Source organism: Schistocerca piceifrons, chromosome 7, assembly GCF_021461385.2.
Source record: "Schistocerca piceifrons isolate TAMUIC-IGC-003096 chromosome 7, iqSchPice1.1, whole genome shotgun sequence".
In the NCBI taxonomy this organism is placed as follows: Eukaryota; Metazoa; Arthropoda; class Insecta; order Orthoptera; family Acrididae; genus Schistocerca; species Schistocerca piceifrons.
In genome coordinates, this window is record NC_060144.1 from 114,297,455 (window position 1) to 114,321,369 (window position 23,915).

At 43.8% G+C, this 23,915-nt stretch overlaps 1 protein-coding gene across 1 annotated transcript in view; it reads right to left on the reverse strand.

Moving 5' to 3' along the window:
• The window catches only part of LOC124804668 (semaphorin-2A-like), a 1,059,692-nt gene extending 1,038,966 nt beyond the window's left edge, over positions 1-20,726 (reverse strand). The window contains exon 1 of the mRNA XM_047264910.1: positions 20,611-20,726. The gene's annotated coding sequence lies outside the window, so the exon portion shown is untranslated. The remainder of the gene's footprint in view (positions 1-20,610) is intronic.
• Positions 20,727-23,915: the final 3,189 nt, after the last annotated feature.

Consider the following 23,915-nt stretch of genomic DNA (forward strand, 5'->3'; position numbering starts at 1 on the left):
ATATCCGTCTGAGATTAATTAACTACGCATTGTTTACTGATTACTTAGGACGACGGTGCCTGTATGGCAACTTGATGTAATTGAATGAAATACGACCGACACATTACTGTAACTCAACGACTCTTCTGAAAAAGCTAACAGCGCACAGTAATCGAAACAAAAATTTTCTCAATCGGAGGCCATTGTTTCGATCCCACTTACAGGGTTGGACAGCAATATTGTGACTGTGTATTGACCCGAGACCTGTAAGATGGGAGAGAGTAGCAACACATAATTTTGGGTGGTCAGACAAATGAATTTATATAAACAGGATATATTCTGAATGACTTTTAATGATGAGAATATCGTACAGATATCCGCTGAGCGAGGTAAGAATCAGACGAACAATTGCAAGACAGATCCGGCGCTGGAAGCAGACACCCATAGGGCACCTCCGGTACTGGTTCGCCCCGTGTTAAAACGCAATTGGTATTTTAAGGGTGCTCCTCCCACAGGAATGACATGCACTTTCTTTTCTTTTCTTTTTTTTCTTGTTAAGTTTCGTGGAAAGGCCAGTTTTTCACGAGGCCATCAAATGTTCGTCATGGTGTTCACGTATCTTTCGCCCGCTCACGTCATGGATTGTCTAAAAATGGTCGTGGTGGTCTAGCAAGTAGAGCACTATACTCCAACGATGGAGGTTCCGAGTTCAATTCCGGATAGGGGTTGGATTTTTTCTCATTCCGTCTTTCCATGAAAGCCTTAGATCCACTAAATCTGCTACCAAATACGTACCGGGGATCTTTCCCGGGGGTGAAGGTGACTACGTGGGCTTTCCTATCGTGGTATTTCCGACCCTTGTGTAGGTGTCACAGGTACCGTGGGACTTCCGGCAACTGGGCTTGGGTTCTGCGACCATATCCTCCCCCAGTACTGGTTTACGCCAGTCGTTTACCAGCGGCGAATGTGATGTGACCGTAAGTCGGGCAATGCCCTGGCTGACAGCCTTTTTGTCCGAATAGCGTAGGCCTAAACCACTTCAGTACTTTGTGCTGTGAGTAATGGAAATAACTATAACAGCGAAAGGGGACCCATGCCTTCTCAAGGATGGTCGTCGCTACGGGATGGACGGAAAATGTGATAAATGTACGAGGAGGCTGTCCGTGAATTTCAAACTGAGTAAGTGCTGATTCCTTTAAAAAATTGCAAATGGCCAAATAATGACCGAATAGCAACAATCTTGGGCAACTGACGAAAGAGAGGTGCAGATTAAGAAACAAATGCATAACTGCGGGAAAAGAGTCCACGAAGAAAAGACAGCGTCTGTTTCCCAAATTTTTAAAGAGGAATTTCAAGATCTGAAAGGTAAAGGTTTATGTTGTGGACTGACAAGACAGCCAGTCCACAGTGACGGGTAACCGAAAGGCACGCGCTTAAACTCACGCAGGCTGGCGTGAGGTCTGAAACAGGATACGTAATGAATGCTATAAAGAAAAGTACGTAGCTGCTGGAATACTTAACTTTAATCCACAATTGGTGACATTGGTCTTGTTACTGTACATGCTTCATTAGATACATAGCAAAGGATAAATGGCGCCTTGCTAGGTCGTAGCAATGGACTTAGCTGAAGGCTATGCTAACTATCGTCTCGTCAAATGAGAGCGTAATTCTCAGTGAACCTTTCCTAGCAACGTCGGCTGTACAACTGGGGCGAGTGCTAGTAAGTCTCTCTAGACCTGCCGTGTGGCGGCGCTCGGTCTGCAATTACTGATAGTGGCGACACGCGGGTCCGTCGTATACTAATGGACCGCGGCCGATTTAAAAGCTACCACCTAGCAAGTGTGGTGTCTGGCGGTGACACCACAGTTTATATGTGTCGCAAATGTGCTAAATTAAGACTGAATTCTGTAAAGCAAGAAGGGAAGCTATTGGGTCCACACAGAACCCTAGCATTTGGTCAAAGATACAGCTGAGCGAAGACTGATTGAAATTACGATAACTGAAGGTAATAGTTTTTGAAAACTGATGCTGGGTCTCTTCCGGTTGTGAAGAACTGGAGAAAATATTGTGTGAAAATCGAACCGTTTTTATCTATGGGACTTTTCCTCGCATACATGCTTAATGCCAAATATTTAACGTCATTATAATGAGACGCCTGTAGCTGTTTTATGGATGCGAGTTCTATTATTTAAAGAGCTGAGGGTTTGCTGGTTCGTAATGACTGCGCCAGGACGGTGCCCCTCTTACACCACAGAAAATTCCAGACACAGCTGCGTCGGATGAAGACGTACGAGCCTGAAGTAGCCCCTACTGGCGGCTGGGATTATGATGTCAACTGTCTGACGGCGGAGTGGAGGTGAAAGTCGCGGTCGGCGAGTTCGGCGTGTGTGTGGCGGTAGCTGCGGGCGCCGGTCGCAAGGCGCCGCCTCGGCAGCCGACATTCCTGGCCGGCTCGTCACGGTGGGGCCCGGGTCCACGGGCACCTGCCGCTTCCCCGAGCCGCCGCCGCTCCTGCTGCCTCCCAGCCCACGCACCACTCCTCCAGTGGCAATATACGTGTGCAGCGCGGCAGCAAAAACCGCAATCTCTTACCGTTTGCATACGTTAGGCTCGGTGTGCGGACATTTGCCACGCCGGACATTCGCCACGATTTTACCTGCTCCCAAGGGTTGGGTCCCTTGTCTCCCCCTCCTCCTCCTCATCGCCGTCGCGCAGTAAAGGGACAGTAGAGTCTCGATGGTTCGAGGTGAACAGGACCGGAACCACCTCGAACCATCGAAAACTCGGACTATCGAAATTTAAATGGGAAAAAGAAATATTATGATATTGTAAGTAATACAGGTCAAAATATGAACTTTATCAAAAGAAAAGTATATACACATGCATTTGCATTCGCAGAATAACTATAATTATTTATTTAGACAAGTAATGGTGAAGTGTCTTTTGTTTGGCGAAGCTGCAACGTTTCCTCGCGGCAATGTCACGCCACCGTCTCAGGAGCAGTAGGTCAGCTGGTGTCGCCTCAGGCTGTTGTTCCACGTAGGAGATGGGGGCCTCGAGAGCAGCCTAGCCATCGGTGTGACTCATCATCGGTGCAGCCTCTGCCTCGTCATCCTCGTCACTCTCACACTACGATGGAATGTTAACCATGTCAATTATAGAAGACTCTGTCACTTCCATCTGTTCGTCCGAATTTAACCACTCGCCTACTTCCACCTCTTCTGCTTCTTCACACCCTGGCAATCCTCTGATTAAATTACACAATGGTTGATCGTCCTCACCTGCTAAATCTTCAGTTTCTGTGTCTGGCATACTTTCCTGTAGAATTTTCATCCATGACTTAGAAACTGTGTCTGACTTTATTTCCCTCCAAGATTCGCTAATCCAGTACGCGACGTCCTTCAAAGTCACTTTCTTCAAAGCTCCTACAAAGCTTTCGTTGTCTTCGGAATGCAGGATTGACTGTAGCAATCGCCGTCGTTACTTTTTTTTTTTTTTTTTTTTTTGTTTAGACATTCCAGAACGCCCTGATCCATGGGCTGAATGAGACAGGTAACGTTTGGTGGGAAAAACAAGGCGCGGATACCTTCGTACTGCAGTTCTCCTGCACTTGGATGCGAGGACGCATTATCCATGAGCAAAATCGCTTTGCATGCCAGTCCCATTTCTTTTAAAAATTCTTGCAGTCAGGTACAAATGAGTTAAAAAACCAGTTCTTGAAGATTTCCTGATTCATCCAGGGATTATTCTGATGTGTATAGACAACCGGAAGAGCTGAGATGGATACATTCTTGAATGCTCTTGGCTTGGGAGACTTCTCAATCACAACTAGTTTTAGTTTGTGGTTTCCAGTTGCATTTGAAGCTGCCATAACTGTGAGCCGCTCTTTGCTTTTTTGTGTCCAGGAGCACTTTTTTCTTCACAAGAAGCAAGTAACATTTTAAAATTTAGCCCAGTTTCGTCACAGTTATATATCTGTTCATTAGACAAATTTTCTCCAGTTATGATTTTTTTAAACTCGACGACAAATTTTGAAACGGCCTGAGCGTCACCAGACGTCTAGTTGCCGCACTACATACCTCTTCTTCCACTTGTCGAGCCAGCCCACACTAGCGGCGAAATTGTCATCTCCTTCCTGCAGCTGGTTTCTGAAAAACAAAGCTTTTTCTTGCAACATTAGGCCAGAAATCGGAGCACCCTTCTGTCTCTGTTGGGTAAAAGACATCAACAATGCCTCACTTGTTTTTTCGAAGTCTGACTTCTTTATACTTCTTCGACTGAGAGATTCGTGTGAGCGTTTCTGTGAAGAAAACTGTTCCAATTTAAGTTGGTTTCTTCGCCAGTCACCAACAGTAACTTCACAGACACCATATTCGAGAGCAAGTTTTTTCATTGTTTCTCCTTTGTCAAGTCATCTTAGTGCTTCTAATTTTAGATGCAAAGGCACAAATTTCCTCTTTGTTGTTACAGCACTCATCTTTGTAAGGTGTACAACGGAACACACAGTCAACAAACAAAACGACACACAACACTGTACAGTACAGGTACTGGGAACTACAGCAGCGTATGAACTCCCCAGTTTTGATCGGTAGCAGCCGGCAGCAGTCGGGATATTTCCTGCCATACTGACAACAGATGTTCGTGCAACAGGGCAGCGAGCTAATCGTCGGTGTTGATTGCATTGTTGTCTGTTTTGTCACTGAGCTGTACCCTCCCTATCTATCTTTTGCAATGATGTTCTCATTATTTATCATGTCAGTAAAAATAAAGAAAGTAGATCGTTGCATTTTTTTTTTTTTTTTTAAGTGACTCGGATTATTAGAAACTCGAACTATCGAGACTCTACTGTAGTTACTGAACCTTTCCGCTGGTTTACTTAACATAGGACCAGAATATCTTTGGATTTTCCGCCACATTTCTAGAGAGACTTTCGTTGTGGACATCATTAAATGCACCTCGCATTGAAATGCGCACCAAATTTCGAGCCTCAGTAAAACTTCGCCAATCTCGGAGATTTTGCGTTCGTCTAAATTATACGTGCCTTTTTCGGTGCTCCTGCAGCAGCTTTCTGTCGTGTTTTGTGTACCACGCAGGATCAGTTCCGTCTCTTATTAATTTATTTGGTATGAATCTCTCGAGTGCTGTTGATACTATTTATGTGAACTTAAGCCACATATGGTCTTCATTTACATAGTTTGGAAGAGTTGGAGACTGTCTCTTAGAAAGACGTCAACCGAATTCTTAGCTGCTTTCATAAATAGATATATTTTGCGTTTAGTTTTGGTGAATTTCTTTTTTACGGAATTCAGCCTCGCTACGACTGTGTGTTCACTAATCCCTGTATCCGTCGTGATGCTCAGGATTATTTGTGGCTAGGAGGTCGTGTGTTTTCGTAACCATTCACAATTTGAATGGCCTCGTGAACTAATTGTTCAAAATAAGTTTTAAAAAAAGCATTTAAAACAATTGCGGAAGTAGTTTTCTATGTACTATAGGGTCTGAAGATGTATTTTTGTCAACATACGGAAGGTAGATTGAAGTCACTGCCAACTATAATTGTATGAGTAGCGTACCTATTTGTGATGAGACTCAAGTTTTCTTTGAACTGTTCAGCAACTGTTTCATCTGAGACCGGGGGTCGGTAAAAGAAGCCAGTTATTAATTTATTCCGGTTGTCGAATATAACCTCTGCCCATACTTAGCCACAGGAACTATCTGCTTCAATGTCGCTTGTGAACTCAAACACATATTACATTATTTTTCCTGTTGTGCTTCTTGTTTCTGTCTTAGTGCAGATGATTACAATTACGGCTTTTTCCTACAAAACCTAGGACGCTTTCTCTGTGACCCTATAAATACCAGAGCTAAACAATGTAGAACAACGTACGTTACAAGCATAGCATTCTGTATTACTACATTTCCTTATTTCTAACATTTTAAAATTGTACGTCGACTTTAGATGACATGCCAATAATAGATTTTCTTATCTCTATTTAGTGAACGTATTTTCAGTCATGTTTTGAACACTGTCCCGCTGCACTTTATTAACTAATGTTTCGCCGCGAGGGATATCGGTTTTTAGAGAGTAAATTAATATGGAGTATGTCGTTCTTCTTTCCAAACATTCCGATTCCCATTTCTTCTTTCCTTATTGTCTTTCAGGCATGCAGTTGTAGTAATAAAAGTAAGCACAAATGCAATGATCAAAAAGAAATGATTAGCGTACATTCGCATTCTCTTTACGTCGTTCCTTTCTTGTTCCTCCCCTGCCGATGGACTGTTTCTATCGCAATCATTAAGCGTGAAAGGAAGCTACCGTACAGACAGAGGGATCTATATTTATATTTGGCAGAACTAATTACATACTGACATAATCGTCGGTATTGCTTTCGTTTCCCAAAAGTTATAAATATTTCGATTTCAGAAAAGAAGCTCTGTATTCCGCCAAGATGTCGAAGATGAAGGTCCCTTAAGTACTGGTTGTATCGAGTAAGTTGTGGAGACGGCGGTTTGAAAGCGGACAGAAAAAGTACGAGGGAGGGCGTCCCCTACCTGAGGGATCGCTACTCAAGCTACCTGGCGAAAGGGCAAGTGTGGCAAATGTCCGGCGTGGCAAAAGTCCGGCATTCTTTAGGCCTAAGGGAAACCGACAACCGTGCAAACAAAACAATTCAATGGTATCTCTCCGGCACTGGGTCACAGAAATGTTGAACTCACCAGACAAAATAAACACATCGATAAAAAAAAATTAGTCTCCCCTAGAGAAGTCATTACAAGCATGATATAATACAGAGTAATTCCACCCCTGGACTTGATAAACGTCTGGATTCGGTTAGGAAAGAAAGGCGTTTCTCGTTGCGACGGAATCTTCTCACGAAATTCCAATCACCAACTTCCTCCTCCGAATGCGAAAATATTTCGTTGACTCTGACCTACATAGGGAGGAATGATCACCACGATGAAATAACTGAAATCAGAGCTCGTACGGAAAGGTACAGTTGTTCATTCTTTCCGCGCGCTATACGAGATAGGAATAATAGAGAATTGTGAAGGTGGTTCAATGAACCCTCTGCCAGGCACTTGAATGTGATTTTTTTAAATTCTTTATTAATCATTATAATTATACAAGTTAACCTATTACCTAAATACATTAGTAGGTCATAATTCCAACTATTAACAATTGACAATTCTGCAGCTGTAGTTTCTAACACTACAGGTTAATACTGCAATTCCTTCACCACTATGGGGTCTAATCTACTTTTATTTATTATACATGTTGTTTGTGATGATTGAATTATATCTTCCTCTACAACTGTTAGACTAGGGTACTACTTTTGGTATGTTACTGTGATTACTCTACCTGCAGCGTTACACGTGTGCCAGTAGAAACAAACCTAATTTTGCTGGCCTTTCCCACCGAGTTAACCCCACTGAGAGTACCCCTGACACTGGGCTGGCAGATGACCTTTTCGCTACAGCTCTATAGTAGTCTTTATTCGTATTTCTAATCCCACAACTAATCTATCTCTATCTCTACTATCGTGATCGGTGCGTTGTCAAGTCCGCTGATGATGTACAACCCCCCCTACCTAATCCAAAAACATGGCGGATTCCACCCGTGAGGCGGGTGGCCAAGTCCATGTCCCGGCGGAACTGGGAAGGTGTACGGAGTCGAAGTCTGGTGTTTTTTATTCTTTTAATTGTTTCTTAAGTATTCTCTGAGGACTTTGCTTGAAATCGCATCTGATAGTTTGTTCAAGACATGAAATGTTGCCTGAGCAAAAAAATGGCTCTGAGCACTATGGGACTTCTGAGGTCATCAGTCCCCTAGAGCTTAGAACTGCTTAAACCTAACTAACCTAAGGACATCACACACATCCATGCCCGAGGCAGGATTCGAACCTGCGACCGTAGCGGTCGCGCGTTCCAGACTGTAGCGCCTAGAACCGCTCGGCCACCTCGGCCGGCTTGCCTGAGCAGGTGGTGCGTGTCGCTGTTGGGTAATTGTTCTCCAAATTGTTGTGCAACATCGTCGAAGAGGGGGCACTCATACACCATATGGTCCGGAGTGCCGTGCACTGCTCCAGTCACACGATGGTGTAACCCGCTTCCCAAACCGACACAGTAATGTCGGGTAGGGTCCATGTCTAGTAAGAAAGTGCAGCAAGCCTCTAGTTGGTTTGATGTGTGTGAGCTTTAAGCATTCCTCTATGTTTGGAAGCAGCTCGTGAGTTCTACGCCCTGTCTCATCATTATCCCAAAGATCCTGCCATAATTCAATCCCCCCTTCTTTTAATGCTTGATTTATTTTTATTATTATTTATTTTTTGAATGTGATTTGCAGAGCATCCATATAGATGTAGATGGAAGCGAGTCGATGGGGTTGTGCAGGTACGTCGCGTACAGGTTAAATGACTCGCTGTACATTTGATCGCGTAAATGCAAGAAACTGCGAGGATCCTGATGTCGGCATTTCACCAGCCGTTTCAACATGTCCCACAGATTTGTATGCAGTTCGCGTGAGGTCATTTCGCAGGCCAACGATATCTAGTAGGGTGGTGGTCGAGTGTTCAGTCGCATATTCTTCCAGCCCAATGAAACTGCTGTTCTCGTCTTTACGTATGTTTGTGGACAATAGCTTGAGAGATGACCGACTCCAAATGCTCATTTCATGCTGTTTCAATGCTCTCGCGTTAACAGGTGGAAATGGACCTTCATTCGCTGCATGCACCAATTCCTGTCGGATTTCGAAGCGATTTTGATTTACAAGTTTTGAAACGCGTCTCCAGTTCCCCTCAGTCAGGATCTTCTTCCCACTACAATTCTGACGTCGTGTTTCGTGACCACGTGTGTTACACGACTGCTTGTAGACACGTTGTACAATCCAATCCGATACACTTCCGTTACACAATGCACGGCGAAACATGATTTCCCCTTCTTGCCACTCTGTCACGTCTTTACATTTACCCGTGTTTACGGACTCTGCTTGAAGCATAAATTCCGCACTGATCGCTACTGCATTATGCTCACGCAGAGGAGTGCGTTTTCTGTGGAGAGCGTGACTCCGTCTCTGCATCACCTGTAAAAGCTTAACGATTCAGCAGTGCGTACGCACTGGGGTTACTAACTTTTTGTTCGGTGAGCTTAGTAGTCACAATGAAGCGCTGGAGATGGTGCAAAACTAGTGCCTGCGGCCATGATATCCTCCACCAATGTCGTGGCAGCGAAGTTGTGTGTGATGGTGTGAAATAGGCGGAGTAGGACGCGTCCACGTGATAGAATGGCGGAGTCGCTGAACGGAGCAATCGTACTTGAGAGTGCCCATTATCACACAGAGGGTTAAGTCGACCGATTTGTTGATGTATCAATGCAGAACGTCCGAAAACGGTGGTTGTAAAGATATTCTATCGGACGGCCTTGCAAATGACAGTCGGTTTCAGGAACGATGGGAAATCATGCTGGCAGTGAATCCAGGTCCGCCTTTTCCGAACTATGGTTTCAGCTCATTCATTCAGATCATTGTCAAGGGGGCAGCATGGAATGGACAGTTTGAGTCTGGTACCTCAGAAAAGGCCATTGCTCGCAGCGACACATGAAGATGCATGTCTTCGATGTGCCACACAAGACGTAAGTCGAGCAGTAGCTGAATGGAGAACTGTAATGATACACGGCGTCGAAACAGCCGGTGACCCAGTGATGTGTTTACGCCGCGGTAGAAGCATACTGGTCGTTTTAGAGCGCTGAAGATGGTGTAGAACCCGTACCAGGAGGTCATCTCACCCTTCACCACAGAAGTAAATCGTGGCCGTCGAGTTGTGTGTGTGTACCCGTCGCTCGCATCGAGGCAGTGCAGCAAGGTGGATTGTGGTGGAGACGTGACAAATGATAGCATGCATCTGTCGTGTTTGGACGTACCGACATCATAAGTGAAGATGGGACATTTGTTGCAGTACCAGTGCTGACCATACAACGCGGCTGCAAGGTATCGTTAGGCGCTCGCAGCCATATAAGGAGATTTAGGACCATAATCGTAAAACGTTACTAATCGACAGGGACCAGGCACGATTGTCATGCTTTGTCAACAATAGGTTCCCAACTGGGCAAGAGCTGCTGCTGTGAGCAAACGCAGTTCCGACCAATTTCCGGGAGAACGCAGAAGGAATTGCAAGTAATGGACTCATAGAGTCGAGAACTATGCAAAATACCGTTTCTGACAGAGGCACGTAATGTTGCACGGCTTTAAAGAGCCAAAAAGCATATAAACTGGACGTTAACTGAATGAAGGGGCGTAATGTGGTCCGGAGAATCGCGATTTGGTCTCTTTTCAAATGTTGCAGGGCTTTGAATATACTGACGGTACAGTAAGGCGATACATGCGACATGTGTGGACGGTGTAGATCAAACTAAAGGCGGTTCTCTCATGTTTTCTGGTTTTTTCGAACTATGGTTTCAGCTCATTCATTCAGATCACTGTGAACATGGACCAGCATGTAACGGGAGGCTTCCACGGCTATTGTCATAGTCAGTAAAATTACCAATGTGAAAAACTTCTGGCGTTTCGCTCACTATTGCAAATGGCCTTCCTCAGGGTGTTTTTGCTACAAATTTTACCAATGGGATCACATACCCAGAATAATTTTATTTTCGATGAAACAAGATTTCAGCACTGTATGGAACGAACTCACTCTCCATGTGTTCAATATGAGTGTGCTGTGGATTCTCCCGTCTTCGAAGATGACAACAGTGTCCAGAGAACTGGTTTGATAACATGTCCTATCGTGCCTCGACTCGCTGGATAAATCACCTGTCTTTACTTCCATACAAAATGTCTAGTACTATTTGTAACAGCGATTGAAACGCACGAATCGACATCCCTGCAATTTGGTGCCTGTACGGCTTCTTCGTCTGAATATGGCCTACAGGAAGAAACCTGTACACTCTCTTCCTCGCCGAACTGAGACTATTATCAAGACTCGAGGCATGCGGTCAACTCGAAGTGCGGATGACTGTTTCTCAGATGCGGTAGCTGTTACCGTTTCCTACCTCTTCTTAAGTTACCAATTGCAGGCCGGCCTTTGTCAGGAGAGAGAACTTTTGCCGAGTGTCCCGTAGACACAGTTCTGCTGCGATACGGATTCCAGGTGCAGGAGGGCGTGGGAGTGAAATGGCGCGGTAACTGGGGGCGTACGACTCATACGGGGGAAACGTCTAAAATGCAAGCACATTCACCGCTTAATTCTGGTGGTATACGGACCAAATGCAATGTCGCATCCAATCCTATTGAAATATTGCCAACAATTTCACCACTAACGTACAGTCGTGGGCGGTGGATGACCACAAACTACGCGCGCAGTCCGAAACCGTGCGACTGCTACGGTCGCAGGTTCGAATCCTGCCTCGGGCATGGATGTGTGTGATGTCCTTAGGTTAGTTAGGTTTAAGTAGTTCTAAATTTTAGGGGACTGATGACCACAGCAGTTGAGTCCCATAGTGCTCAGAGCCATTTGAACCATTTTTTTGACCACAAACGACAAGGGCCGCGCAGTCGAGGAACTGATTTATAACAATCGCAGAGTGACTATCCGGGCATTGGTCAGCAGAGGCGCATCTCTGAAGACAGCGTTCATTCCATCTTCCAAGATTATCTGTAATACTGGCAACTCTGCTCGGGCAAAGGCTCAAGGTTTATCGCTTCTCTGGATTTCCTTGAGCATTACTCCGTGAAAGGCAATGATTTCGTAAGCCACATTATTACAGACGATGCGGCATTGGCTCATTATTTCCCACCTGCAACAAAGAAAGTGTCTGAAGAACGATGACACATCTCGCCCCGCGGAAGAAATGCGAAGTTGCGCCATCAGCAGGGAAGGTCATCACCAATGTTCTCTCATACTCTGAAGAAGTTGTCCATGGAGAGTTTATGACAAAGGGGCACAACCATAATGACGAGTTGTACTGTGCAACACTGACTTGGCTCTGCAACGCCATAAAGAACAAGACGCGTGGAAAATTACGCAAAGGCATTCCTGTCCCGCACGTCAATGCAGCACCCCACACTGCAGATACAAACAAGCTTTACTTCAACGTTTTCGATGGCGGTTTTGGAAGCATCTGCCACACAGTTCAGATCTTGAACAATGTGGTTTCCATCTCTCTGGCAAACTGAAAGAACATCTGGGGGAAAGAGATTTCCCAAGCTTAGGACGTTCACCCAGCCCATCTCGAATTGCCCCCTGGCCACGGAGCTGATTTTTGTCGTCGAGGAACAGAACGATTGAAGTACGTTCAGACCGTTGTTTACAAAATCCTGTCTTGAAAAATAATGTCATGTGTCCGTACCACTTTGAAGTGTCAGTTCACATTTGATAAAAGTTATGTGATCTGCCAGAATAATGTGTAACAGTTCATGAAGCCCATTCGACTTCCTCTACGCCACTGTGGTTCGTTGTAAACCGTTACCATACACACACTTTATATGATTTTTGTATGCAGGCCTCTCCTCAGATCCTGTTTTCATTCTGTTGGTAGGAAAAATTTAACTTTTCTGTCAGATGAAATCAACTCATGTTTTATTTCATTTATTTATTTTTTTGCCGTTCACACGGGGGTGGGGGTGGGGGGGGGGGGAGAGGGAGAGGAAAGACGCATGATTTCCCCTCAGTGTCTTGGTCGCTGTCTTGTTTTTGTGGTGAAGTAGTTTAGCTACGTCCAATACACGGTGCGTAATCTAAGGTTCAAATGGTTCAAATGGCTCTGAGCACTATGGGACTCAACTGCTGATCAGTCCCCTAGAACGTTGAACTACTTAAACCTAACTAACCTAAGGACATCACACACGTCCATGTCCGAGGCAGGATTCGAACCTGCGACCGTAGTGGTCGCGCGGTTCCAGACTGTAGCGCCTACAACCGCTCGACCACCCCGGCCGACGGTAATCTAAGGACTACACCAAATGGTTTCTCTTTAAAAATTTCCAAACTATGTTAAAATATGTTCGTTCTCGCAGTTGCTTTTGTCAGTATTCAATAAATGCTGCATCCACCTTGCACGAAGCGGGCCAGAGACGGGAGGCACACTCCGAGTGTTGAAAAGTCACTGGCTTACTCTTTGAAACACAAAAACAGATACCCAAACATGCATGAAACCCCTATACCCTGCCTGAGACCCACCGCTTCAGAAATAACTGTTGTAAGACAAATGGAAATCCTCTCTCAAATATTCCCAAATCGGATTCTATCTGTCTTACCACCAGCCCGTCCTCTAGTTGGCTTAAAGGTACTAGGCGCATTAATGGGTCGGATGTCGTGCGTTCCTCTCAGCACTTCGGGGACTGAAAAGATTAAAGTTGTGCGGCAGCTCGACTATCTTCTTCGCCAGGGGAATGAAGGACACAACAATGAAGTATCATAGTTAAACCCGCGCACAAAATTAAGGGCACGCTGATTTCTTAGGTTGTTAGTGGCGGCAGCTAATTAGTAAGTCTGTCGTTGTCGATCGTCCATGTTATGTTTCCGAAATTCTCATCTGTTTTTGCGGTTTTGAACAATTCTTCACGTGGGTCATCTTGAAGAGAAGAGCAGCCACGTTTTCATTCAGCTACGCATTTATTAATTACTGAAATTTACTCCTTATGGCCCTTCAACAAGTTTGGCTGTACTGTTATTAGCGCTAAGCTTCCAAAACAAAGATTTTTGAGACAGCAGTGCATTCAACGAGAAGAGTAATTTAAAAATTCGCTATTAATAACGGCATTCTGCAGATCACATTGACACATTGTTGCGTTATATTTACCAACATATAAAAAAATTTATGTTAGGGTCATGTCTGTGCTAGCTCACGAATGCCATTGATTAGAAAAACTCTAAAGTAAAAAATAATATTGTTTTATTCATGGCTATAATTTTCAGCAACTGTAGTATATATTTTTCAGAATAAAATTCAGTCATCAGTTAAAAACATATATATATAGGCGTAATACAAATATATCTGCAACTGACGGCTGAATTCTATTCCGAAAAATAAAATGTAACAGTAATCCTACAGTAAGTAGTCGTTTGTTAACATTGGCAGAAAACTATAAAGTTAAAGTTTTAAACCAACGACGTTATTGGTGAATCAATTTCGATATTTGCGTAATGTATAATAGGATTTGCTTCTTACTTGCTGGAATACCAGTAAATTACTGATTGTGGTCCATTCGTCTTCATTCCACAGTATTGTATTACAGACGAATACTCTATTTTTCCGCAGAATCATTCTGGACACACCACTCTTTGCTCGTAATCTTGTTACACTTGTGAATCGATATAAACATTTCATGGACGTTTATCTTTTATTTCTGTGTCATTAAACTGTATCGTACTTACAATATCACTGAAAATGCAAATTACGAATGTTCTGCAGTTTTTGTTCATCTTGTTAGCAAATTTTCTGTCTTGTTAGTTAAAAGTCTGCCAACAGGGAAATTAGACACTGTATCACATCAGCAGTTTGTGTATGCAAATATGAAACTCTTCCGTCAATCAACGGCAGAATCATTAGCTAACGTTATACGAATACGAATCTTTTCATGAAAATCAATGCCTAGGAATTGCTAGCCGAAGTCAAATCAAGAATATAAGAATTTTTGACATGTTGCAGTCCTGTCAGCAACTGTGATAAATTATTATGTGAAAAATCCGCCTGAGTTGCAAAATGTTACTGGTCTTTACCCAGGTTTCAGCAAGAGTACTCTAGCCTTCTTCAGAAGCATAAAATGCTTCGTGCTGGTATCATTTTCTCTCCGACATTAAAACATTTCTTCCATTTAGAAAATGACTAACTTAACGTGAAGGGCATCCCACACTCAGTCGAAAGCTTCTATCTCATTATCAAGTTCATTCCAGTATCTCAAGTCAATATCCTCCTCGTCATTTATCTAGCACTAATCCTCCAGTCAGTATGTTCCGTCGAGGGGAGACATATTCCTTTGGTTACCAAATAACACATACACCAGAGATCGGATGTGTGATTGTCTTGTTGAATATTAGCGTCCTCTATGTTTTTGTGGTCCAGTTTTGCTTGACAACTATTGCCACAGAACAGAACTCCGCTGCACGGCGGTCGCTTTCATTCTTTGTCCACAGTCCGGACTCATATATCGCGCCTGATGTACAGGACACCCCACAAACGTTTAGACTAACTTGGAAGGGCTGTACAGAGTGTCTTGAGAAACAAATCGAGGATGGATAGCCGTGTCTGAAAACGCCATCCAACAACTACAGACCGTCAGCGTTACAGACGCCGCCGCCTGCCACTTCGCCACCCTATCGGCATCAGACTTTGCTTTTTACGCTGACAGTAGGTGAACCGTCTCACAATGTCGTTTGTTATTCCGTTACGGACACGGGTTCCTATCCTAGATTTGTTCCTCAAGACACTCTCTACAGTCCCTCAAAGTTTGTCGCAACCTTTCTGGGACATCCTGTTTATATCATATATGGGGTAGTATGGACCAAAACAAGAAAAGTATGTCCAGTAAACATTGGCTCTAAAATGGATGCCTTAAAAGTTGTTCATCTTCGCTACTGTGAAACACATCTCTTCTACTGCAAGCTCTTTGCTATTACTTGCGACCTACAGAATGAAGCTAGAAAATAAATACACAATTGGGAATTCATTATTCTGTGACTGTGAAACAGCAGAGCCTCTAATGTAATCTCCTGCTATCATATACTACCTGCACTTACCAGCCATGGCCATAGGAGGTGATTGGTATTGCGTCAGTTCATAGTAAGGCATGGTTCCGTGAGATGTCTTAAAGAACCACGCAGTCTTTGAAAAACTCCAGTGTGCTCACGGATGCGCTGGCAGGCACTGAAGACGCATTGCTGCAGTGTTTTTATATCATTTATGGGGCTTACAGTACATCAAAGATTTCAAGTATCCCGAAAATCAAAAATCTAAGAGTTTAAGACAGGGGGAAAGAGGTGGGCAATGTACTGAGCCTACCCGACGAATCCATTGCCCATTAATTTTCTCAGTAACGTGTTCTCGGACACTTCGGGGAAAGTGGGCTGGTATTCCATCAAGTGTGAATCATCTCAAGCCATTATTAGATTGTTACCTCCTCTACACAGTGTACCTATAGACAGCAACAAAGGAATGTGTCCTCATTTGTTTACTGAATTCTGTAAATTGTACGTAATAGCAAAGACCCTGTAATAGAAGAGATATATTTCACAGTAGCGAAGATAAAAACGTCTTCATGGATTTTAAGGCAAGCATTTTAGAGCCCATGTTTATGAAATTTTTCTTCTTGTTTTGGTCCATACTGCCCTCTCTCAGAATATGGATTACTTTATACAGCTCCATCTCCTTCACTGTGGCTTGTAGTCACTATTTTATATATAACAGTGCCAGTGACCAGAGGCCACATGTTTGCTGGAAGCTCCTGCCATTTGTCCAAAGTCATCTATCGACAATCAGTTAAGTTGTCTTATTAATCTCATTCCATAGAAAAGATTCCGAAGACGACCTAAGGGAAGCCCTAAGCGTTCTACGAATGTGTTAATAACGGCCTGCTTTCTCCACGTCTTATTTGTGTGGTGGGCAAGTGTTACAGTAACCCATTGTTACCGAAACGATACACACTGATTAAAAACACTAACTTGCGGCATTACAGTATGAGATAACAACAAACCGGCTGTAGGTTCACTGTCAGAATCTCGCACTTTCTTGTCAAAGTGTTAATAAAGATCACTGGCAGTTAACTTCCTAGAACGAGAGTTTCACTCTGCAGCGGAGTGTACGCTGATATGAAACTTTCCTGGCAGATTAAAACTGTGTGCCAGACCGAGACTCGAACTCGGGACCTTTGCCTTTCGCGGGCAAGTGCTCTACCATCTGAGCTACCGAAGCACGACTGACGCCCCGTCCTCACAGCCAGCGCACTTGCCCGCGAAAGGCAAAGGTCCCGAGTTCGAGTCTCGGTCTGGCACACAGTTTTAATCTGCCAGGAAAGTTTCATATCAGCGCACACTCCGCTGCAGAGTGAAAATCTCATTCTGGAAACATCCCCCAGGCTGTGCCAAGCAATGTCTCCGCAATATCCTTTCTTTCAAGAGTGCTATTCATGCATGGTCCGCAGGAGAACTTCTGTAAAGTTTGGAAAGTGGGAGGCAAGGTACTGACGGAAGTAAAGCTGTGAGGACGGGGCGTGAGTAGTGCTTGGGTAGCTCAGATGGTAGAGCACATTCCCACGAAAGGCAAAGGTCCCAAGTTCGAGTGTCGGTCTGACACACAGTTTTACTCTGCCAGGAAAGTTTCAGTTAAGTTCCTACTACCGCTGGATCATCTCGCGGAGTAAAATAGGTAAGCGACCATTGTACGGGTGTCAGCAATGTGAAGCTTCATGTTTTTGTCGTTATGAACGACGACGGAGCGAAAGGATGGTGTGGTTGAGGCCAGATGTTCGTAAAATTTCTGGAATCACGCTCCATGAAATACTGATTGACAAAGGGAATAGACCTAAAAGGAACTAATGTAGTTTTTCATTGTAAGAGCAGGAAAATTTCATTTCACCTTTGTACGAGACTTACTTCTTGTCATCAAGGATTAACGCCTTAAGTTTGGGTATATGGTAAATCCTATTCTGCCGTTAATCGTCTTCCAACGTTGTCGGTACTGGCAGTCTAATGGTAAAACACGTGTCTGAAAACCGAAGGGCCACAATATTGAAACTCAACCCTTCAACGGAGTTTTTAGTCTCTCATTAAGATAGCCTTCGCCTCTCAGCAATGTGAGAAGTCAGCAAGAACGATACGTGTTTATGATTCCACGTTCAACTGTAGCTTACATTTTCCCGGTTGGATAATTGTGGTAGATAAAGTACATGCAGGGGACCGGAGTCGAATTAAAAGACATGCTCTCGGCCATTGAGAACACAAATTTACAATATTTCCACGTTCTCTCCCATTCATGACCAAATTACATAAAACTTCTATACCTTATCGTATTCTCCCCCATGCAGCTGCCGCACATTACATTTTTGAGTAAAGTAAAACCTGACGTAGTGGGCCAGAAACCAGGGCAGCAGTTACCGGCGTTTCGTTGCGCTCCAGAGGAAAGAACGCTGAAAGGTATTTCTCTCAGTTACAGAACTGACGGCTCCGAACACACAATACAATCGTATCTCACCGGCATGAAAGCGCAGAATACATTTCGCATCGGCTCCGCCATTGAAATGAGTTGCGCCCGGAGTTGTGGCGTATCACAAAGCTACAGCGGTCCATTACTACAATTGGCCGCGTTTCAAACTCCGAGGCAACGGTGAGTTGCCGTAGCGATAACATCGTTCCTGGATGAACTCATTTCCTAACTGAAGCTGCTGCATTCGAGGGACAGAAAGGAAGAGAGAGAGAGGAGGACAGAAAACAAATCAATGATGGGATTTCTCTGAGGACTACGTATTTGACGCATTTGTATACTTTCAAATTGTACGTAAACAAAAATACAGAAAAAGCTTCCTAAGCCAGGTAAGCCGTAGGTACCCATTAGGTACCCTATGTGAGCAAGAGGTATGTGTGTCTGTGACTGTGTGTGTATGTTTTTCTGCGTGTGAGTAGGCAGAAAGGTGGGGGAGAGCGAGAGAGAGGTAGAGAGAGAGAGAGAGATGGGGGTGGGGAGGGAGCGGAGGGGTAGCAACAGGAGGGAGTGGATAATAACGGCAGAACATGGAACAGATGAGGGCTATATGTCAACACATTTTTCAGTGGCTTCCAACGTTTATTCTCCCGATAAGCAAACTAATGTTTTGTACACACACTGATTAAATACACGCACGCAGATTATGTACCATATTCACTGCGCTTCCAAATCCTTCATGTGATGCTGTAACTGAATGCCGAGAACAGATAGAACTCATCACATACGCGAACTTTAACGCGTGTAAGCCCTAAATTCGGGCTACTATCTGCTATTGTTCTTTCGCCGATGTTTCCAAGCACTATTCTCTCTATGTACACCACATACGTACTGCCCGAGGTATGCGTCATCACCCACTCTAATATTTTTTTGGGAGATATTTGTTATTGAGTGCTTCACTTACCGCAACACACATAGAAACAGATTCTTTTACATACAAGACGTCAGTGGTTATACGACAGTGGAGTTCATGGTCATTCTTTTTCTTTGTTTACAGGAATCACTTACTGCGGCGCCACGCCATTACTAGCCTCGCATACTAAGTACAGGCAAGCAAGACTATCTTTAAAGGCAATGGGAATTTCTACGCAGCACTCAAGTTATTGCTGTACTTACTTTAGTAAGAGATTAAACAGCTATGCGAGAAACGAGATAATGTATTTTACGAGATCGGAAAATGTAAACCATGACTGTCGGAATCGAAAGCAGCAATAACAGCAAGCAAAATGCCTTTTACTTGACCGGCGTAAACCTGTTGCGACTTCGATATTTTCGCAGCAGCCCGTTGCTTGGTTGCGGCTCACCGGTTAAAGCAGCTCGAATTCAATCATACTTTGTCGTTGAAATGACACATACAATATTTTTACGTTTTGCTGTATAATTGGTAGCAATCGACGACAGTAGATATCCGTGCGTCATCAGTTAGTTTTGCGTGGTTTTCTGGCAAAAATGGAGACATTTACGAAGTAAGTGTGCTTTTTAGAAAGATGCCAGATAATTAACTTTACGATCAGTATTGATAAGAAAACAACAATAATAAGTTTTAATTGGTCAGCGGTTATTTCGAATATGTTCTTTACCTCCTTCATTACTGGAGCGTAACAAAATATTTTCTAGTTAGTCTGCTGAAGCCCTGCAACAAGTACATTCACATATACGAACAAGAATGCACGCTATCTGATGTCTAGCTGCGACGTCCGAAACGTCTAACGATATAGACATATGTCAGTTATAACTGGTTTCATTTCTTATTAATTATACATTTTTTGGTGTTCCTTTATAGGACAGAATTCGTACTGGCGCCGTGGATGCTGTACGAGAAACAAGTGAGCGTCTGTGAGTCTAGTCTACATTGTTTCGAACATGAAAGTAGACCCTAATATTGAGAACATGAGACGCCTCCCTTGGAAGCCCTTTACATCCATTTTTTGTGAGTTTAACCCGACTGCGTACCTCTCGGCGGAGCGCAGCATCATCCCAGCTAGCCGCGAAAGGAACAAAGCAGCTCGCCGAACCGGTAAGGCTATGAAACAGTTGCTTGTTCTTCACAACTACCTACACGTCAAATCTTTTGGATTTAGAACAGAACTGCATAACAATGCAATAAATTTTGACCTCTCAATTCCCCCTCTCCCCTTTTTTTAGTACGATGCACACTGTAAGTTTTCAGTAGCTGTCTGGTTTTTGTGTTTCTTAGGTGCCACAATAAAATAGCTACAACGTATATCTTTGTTTACTGCTCTGGGAACAACACTTTCACAGCCAATAAACACAACTTTAGTGATGGCAAGCAACAAGGAGCAACTTTTAAGCATAATGGAGGAATAGAACGAGTCAGGTGGTGCGTTCATCTATTGTTTGTTGACTTGTACAGAGCTGTATTTCCCTTAACGCACTGTCACAGTGCTGACTATCGGGTTCGAGGCCTCGCAGGTATTTTGGATTTACCTGGCTGGCTGCCGCTGCGTAGCGAAGTGACGCGATCTCCAACGCCGCCGGAGAGAAACGGACACGTCGCCGACGACACCCACACTCCGCCAGTTCCGCTCCGCCAGAGGGTCGGCAGACGACTGACGGGGGGACCGGCCGCCGCCACAGGCGTGCCAACCGCTCGCCCGCCCGAGCGCCGCGAGGTTGGCAGTACATCCGGCGGGATGCCAGACTGCGGAGACGCCGCTCGCAGCCCGACGCGCTCTCGTTTGCCTCGCGGCAGTCGGAGGAAACTGGTACAAACATGGGATGTAGTAAAAAGAAGTCAGGCAATGCTGACGCTGAGGGCAGTAGACTAGCAAGACAGACGTTACACGTAGACGGGGTTTGCCATTTAGGCAGCAAAAATAACGAGAAAAGCTTTCCTGAAAAAAGCGACATCGAGAAGAAACAAAAACTTTGAGGTTCGCCGATGACATTGTAATTCTGTCAGAGACAGCAAAGGACTTGGAAGAGCAGTTGAACGGAATGGATGGTGTCTTGAAGGGAGGATATAAGATGAACATCAACTAAAAGCAAAACGAGGATAATGGAACGTAGTCGAATTAAGTCGGGTGATACTGAGGGAATTAGATTAGGAAATGAGACACTTAAAGTAGTAAAGGAGTTTTGCTATTTGGGGAGCAAAATAACTGATGATGGTCGAAGTAGAGAGGATATAAAATGTAGACTGGCAATGGGAAGGAAAGCGTTTCTTAAAAAGAGAAATTTGTTAACATCGAGTATTGATTTAAGTGTTAGGAAGTCGTTTCTGAAAGTATTTATATGGAGTGTAGCCATGTATGGAAGTGAAACATGGACTATAAAGAGTTTAGACAAGAAGAGAATAGAAGCTTTCGAAATGTGGTGCTACAGAAGAATGCTGAAGATTAGATGGGTAGATCACATAACTAATGAGGAGGTGTTGAATAGGATTGGGGAGAAGAGAAGTCTGTGGCACAACTCGACTAGAAGAAGGGATAGGTTGGTAGGACATGTTCTGAGGCATCAAGGGATCACCAATTTAGTATTGGAGGGCAGCGTGGAGGGTAGAAATCGTAGAGGGAGAGCAAGAGATGAATACACCAAGCAGATTCAGAAGGATGTAGGTTGCAGTAGGTACTGGGAGATGAAGAAGCTTGCACAGGATAGAGTAGCATGGAGAGCTGCATCAAACCAGTCTCAGGACTGAAGACCACAACAACAACATGTTAGCGCCAAGAAACAATGCTTTCTCTGCTCGATAACAATGGAGATACAATCGAAGACAGTGCTGCAAAAACAGATTTACTAGACACAGCCTTCCGAAATGCCTTCACAAAAGAAGACGAAGTAAATATTCCAGAACTCGAATCGAGAACAGCTGCCAACATGAGTAAAGTAAATATCCTCGGAGTAGTGAAGTAACTCAAATCACTTAATAACAGCAAGTCTTCTGGTCCAATCCGTATACCAATTAGGTTCCTTTCGGAGTATGCTGATGCATTAGCTCCATACTTAACAATCATATACAACCGTTCGCTCGACGAAAGAGCCGGTCCCAAAGACAGTAAAGTTGCACAGGTCACACCAATATTCAAGAATGGTAGTAGGAGTAATCCACTAAATTACAGGCCCATAGCTTTCACGTCGATAGGCAGCAGGATTTTAGAACATATATTGTGTTCGAACATTGTGAATTACCTCGAAGGAAACGGTCTATTGACACACAGTCAACATGGCTTTAGAAACCATCGTTCCTGTGAAACACAACTAGCTCTTTATTCACATGAAGTGCTGAGTGCTACTGACAAGGGATTTCAGATCGATTCCGTATTCTTGAATTTCCGGAAGGCTTTTGACACTGTACCACACAAGCGGCTCGTAGTAAAACTGCGTGCTTATGGAATATCGTCCCAGTTATGTGGCTGGATTTGCGATTTCCTTTCAGAGAGGTCACAGTTCGTAGTACTTGACGGAAAGTCATCGAGTAAAACAGAAGTGATTTCAGGCGTTCCCCAAGGTAGTGTTATAGGCACTTTGCTGTTCCTTATCTATATAAACGATTTGGGAGATAATCTGAGCAGCCGTCTTCGGTTATTTGCAGATGACGCTGTCGTTTATCGACTAATAAAGTCATCAGAAGGTCAAAACAAACTGCAAAACGATTTAGAAAAAAATATCTAAATGGAGCGAAAAGTGGCAGTTGACCCTAAATAACGTAAAGTGTGAGGTCATCCAGATGAGTGTTAAAAGGAACTCGTTAAACTTCGGTTACACGATAAATCAGTCTAATCTAAAAGCCGTAAATTCAACTAAATACCTAGGTATTACAATTACGAACAACTTAAATTGGAAAGAACACATAGAAAATGTTGTGGGGAAGGCTAACCAAAGGGTGCGTTTTATTGGCAGAACACTTAGAAAATGTACTAAGGAGACTGCCTGCACTACACTGGTCCGTCCTCTTTTAGAATACTGCTGTGCGGTGTGGGATCCTTACCAGGTAGGACTGACGGACTACATCGAAAAAGTTCAAAGAAAGGCAGCACGTTTTGTATTATCGTGAAATACGGGAGAGAGTGTCACAGAAATGATACAGGATTTGGGCTGGAAGTCATTAAAAGAAAGACGTTTTTCGTTGCGACGGAATCTTCTCACGAAATTCCAATCACCAACTATCTCCTCCGAATGCGAAAAATTTTATTGACACCGACCTACATAGGGCGGAACGATCACTACGATAAAATAAGGGAAATCAGAGCTCGTACGGATAGATATGTGTGTTCATTCTTTCCGTGCGCTATACGAGATTGGAATAATAGAGAATTATGAAGGTGGTTCTATGAACCCTCTACCAGGCACTCAAATGTGATTTACACAGTATCAATGTAGATGTAGATGTAGACATATGAGAGAAATCAGGCAGTTTGGTTAGTTTAACTCTTTTACATACTTAGCGACGATGTCATGAGTTATGAGTTATGATCATTCTGTGACATAACAGTTACTGTTTCTGTTATACACAACATAATTACTTTAAGCTGTATAATCAGACACTTACTGTCTTACTCCTAGTCGAACATAAAAGTGGCGACAGCCTGTCTCGTTTTTGTTAAGCACTGCGAAGTCAGCGTGCCATGTGACCAGCAAGTGACACCTTCGAGTACGATACCGAACGATGCAAATGCTACCGTTTAAACTGATTTGTAACATAGACCTTACGTGGGGACCGTATGTAGTGTCATAAAAACTGAAAATGACTAATATATGACACCATAGCTTTCATTTTTTCAGTTTTCTAA